Raw genomic sequence first — 3,956 nt, forward strand, 5'->3', positions numbered from 1 at the left:
ACCTAAGCACTTCGTAAAGCACCTACGCTAATCACCGAGTGATTCTATTAAGCACTTGGGTGTTTGAACACTTGGAAATGTCTACAATATGCCTTGGTATGTTGCTTGGGCTCCCACACCTTCAAATGGCCGATTGAGGGGGTATTTATAGCCTTCCCCCTCAACTATAGCCGTTGGACAGAAAGTTGTTGTTTTTGTCGACGGGCGCATCGGACAGTTCGGTGCACACCGGATATGCACTGTTCACTGTCCAATGCTCTGGCCACATCGGTCGACCGTTGGGGTCTGCAGCAGTCAATCGTTGGATCCAACCGTTGCCAGACTGTCCGGTGCACACCGGACAGTTCGGTGCTACAACCCGAGAGCTCCTAGTTGCAGGCCTCTCTACGCGGACTGCCCGGTGTCCCACCGGACAGACCGGTGCACACCAAATAGGTAATGTTCACTATCCGGTGCACCACCAGTGCGCTGGCTAACTTCTCTCTTCATGGATTTCTTCGTTGTTTCTTTTAGGCTTCTTTTCTTCTTGAATCTTGGACTTCTACACATCTTTTATGTCTTCTTTTGAGGTGTTGCATCCTCAGTGTCTCAGTCCAATCCTCTTCGCATCATGTGAACTATAAAAACAAACACTAGCAAACACATTAGTCCACAAGGTTATGTTGTTCATCAAACACCAAAATCACTTAGCCAAATGGCTCGGGATCCATTTTCCTTACAAGCATGAGTAGGCTTACACTTGGTATGGCGCGCTATCTCGTCCTTCCGATGTATGGGCCACTACAGAGAACCCTAGTGCCCATTCGACATGTTGTGTGTATGTCCAAACATGGATTGATGGTGACGTGTCCCATCATAGCTAACATGGATCAGTAGCATTGGACTCAGATCTTTGCCTCATCGAGTTTCTCAATGGTGAGTTGGTCGGCCAGAGCTGATTGGCGAAGAGTTAGTCATTGGAGAGTTGGACTGCCGGTCCACCTCTCGAAGTTGGTCGACAGAGTTGGTCATCAGAGTTGGTCATCGAAGTTGGTCATCAGAGTTGGTCATCAGAGAGTTGGTCAGCCGGTCCACCTTGTAGAGTTCGTTGGCGGAGTTGGTCGTCGAAGTTGGTCATCAGAGTTGGTCATTGGAGAGTTTGTCAGCCAGTCAGCCTCGCAGAGTTGATCAGCGGAGTTGGTCGACGGAGTTGGTCACCAGAGTTGGTCATCAGAGTTAGTCATCGAAGAGTTGTTCTACTGGTCCACCTCGTAGATTTGGTCAGTGGAGTTGGTCATCGGAGTTGGTCATCAAAGTTGGTAATCGGAGTTAGTCATCAGAATTGGTCATCAGAGTTGGTCATCAAAGAGTTAGTTAGCCGGTCCACCTCGCAGAGTTGATCGGTGGAGTTGGTTTAGGGTGGGTCGTTTTTGAAGGTACTATTTTGGGTACCAGTTCTCAAGTACTCTATAGCAGTCCCTGAGCTTTTGTGTAACACCTTGGAGTTGCACAGAGGTTGTTGCTGAGGGCCAAATTCTTGTGTGCGCCCATGCGCATCTGCTAGATGTAGCCCCCGATCCTCGAATGATCCATGTGGATTGCCTTGGGGTTCACTTGGTATTCGAGCAGTTTATGGCTGGACCCTTCATGCGATGGTCATCACGCACTAAGCGTGAGTCCAGGTTTGCTTGGCTCTTATTGATGACCAAAAACTTGGGTGCGCGCAAGAGCATCTGCTAGATGTAGAACCCAAGCCCCCGAGTAATCCACGTGGATTGATTGGGAGTTTATCCTGTACTCAAGCAGCTTAGGGGCGGACCCTTCCTGCGATGGTTGTCATGCGCTGAGCGTGAGTCCGTTTAGTGCTGAAGCCGGGTGTATTGTTGATCCTCTGAGCGGGTCGTCTTCCAAGGGCTTGATTCTTGATATGCACACATCCCCCTCGGAAGGCCTTTCGAGGTATCTTTGAGGGGAGGGTCACCTCCACCGACCTAGTCGGCTGGGGAAGGAGGCTGTTGAGCTACGAATGAGTTATCCAAGTGAGATCCGACCAACTTCTGGTAGGGTTAGGTCTCGTGGAGTGGTCCCATTGGGGGGTTCACACATCGGGGGCATCTCATTGAGTCGTTCTTTATTCGATCCTATATCAACCCTTTGGTCAATTTGGCGGACCAAAGAGGGGCCCCATGGCCACCCCATCAGTCGAGTTACCGCAGGAGAATATGAGGTGCGACCTTGGACGTGGGCACAAGCAAATGACATATGGACCAGTCACCTAGCTTACGGCTCACTGGGAGCTTGCTTGGTCCACCCCTCGCTCTACGTGAGAAGTTGGGGTGAGTTTCAGTTTTTTACCTGGTCGATATGAGGTAGTTACGGTGGCGGTGCAGTAAAAGAGGTGGCCATCATAACATCGTTTGACGTGGGTGGCTTGATGGGACGTGAAACAACTCGTTCACCGTATCGTGCATAGGTGGGCATGATGGGGTGGTTAACCGCCTTGACTATTTTTGGTGTACCCCCTGCGGCGATGCACTTCTGAAGCCGTGATCAAGCTAGAAATTGATACTGAACACAACTCAAGATCAACACTTAGTATTGTAGCCACGAGGTTCCTACTTTGTTGTGCTCAATCATTCGAATCATGTAGTTGGAGCTTGTCGAGCAGAGTTTTAGGAACCAACCCTTAAGTTTGGTCGAGGTCTGAGCCTTTAGGGATCTAGTCTGAGGTACTAGGAAAACTATTCTAGGGTGGTAGAGAGTGTAGGCTTACGGTATGGAACCAGACTATGTAGCTCCGGACCACCCCCGAGAATGTGGTCCTTTCCTCTAGCTGGAGGTCCCTTGCAGTTCGATCCTTGTTCAGCACCAAAGGTGCCCAAACTAAGCGAGAAGCTAGTTACAGGATCACAACGGAATTTAGAAACCACATGGGGTTAAAGGAAATAACATATGTAAATTAATGCAGGAAATGGATTGAGCTGAGAGCAAACTCTTCCTTTATAATTGGATATTTAAGAGTTAGGCAATGGATGCTAGAGACTGAGTTTCTGAGGGTGGACCTCACCGTGTACAAAAGAACTTTGTGATGGATTCCAGAGACCGAGTTTATGAGGGCGGACCTTATCGGCTGGATCATAGGTAAATGCTATCATATTACAAAGGATCACTATCATGCTACCTTTTGGATGAATGGTGCAGGCGCCCTACCAACTTCCTGAGCGAAAGTGGGCGTTAGACTTCTTCAGTTAGGCAGTGACTTGGGCCATCCTCGTAGGTGTCGAGGGTGGAGCTTGGCTGGTGGCCGACAATGGCAACCTCATATGCCACGGGGCTTGACTGATGATCATCGTGGTGGACCACATAGATCTTGGTGCTGCCCTTGCAACCCCTGGCACGCACGATGTCGGCGAGCTGCCCTGGATGTCGGAATGGACGAGGCGGGGTTCGCTGGTGGCGGTGGCGAGGAAGTCGACAGAGCCGAACGTGATGCGGTTTCTTAGAGCAAAGCTCTCGCCACCGGTGAACGCTGAAATGTGAGCCATTGGAGTGGAAGATATCACTTGGCACTCTAGCAGTCCCCTACCTGTTGCGCCAACTATCATGGTTTCAGTAACTAGGGGGTTAGTAAGATATCTGTTCGACGGGGATGCTAGCGCAGGCTCACTCTGAATGGTGAGTCGCTAGGACTGAAGCAATGGATTTGAGACGGTGGGTTATACTGGTTTAGCCTTGCGCCCTAGTCCAGTGTAATGCTGATCGTAGTATTGCTGAGGGCGTGTTACAAGAAGGAGGGGGCCTTGCCCTATTATATCTCAAGGGTAGGACCTTACAAAGGATATATGTTTTCTACTAGAGAGAGATTGGTTCCCTTTGGTTGTCGTGGTCGGTCCTCCGTAGGGTCATGTGTACCCGTAATCCTGGTATGCCGTCTTCCGTTACTCTAGCTCCTGTAGCAAGTCCATCGCTGAGTCTTT

Source organism: Zea mays, chromosome 4, assembly GCF_902167145.1.
Source record: "Zea mays cultivar B73 chromosome 4, Zm-B73-REFERENCE-NAM-5.0, whole genome shotgun sequence".
Classification (NCBI taxonomy): Eukaryota; Viridiplantae; Streptophyta; class Magnoliopsida; order Poales; family Poaceae; genus Zea; species Zea mays.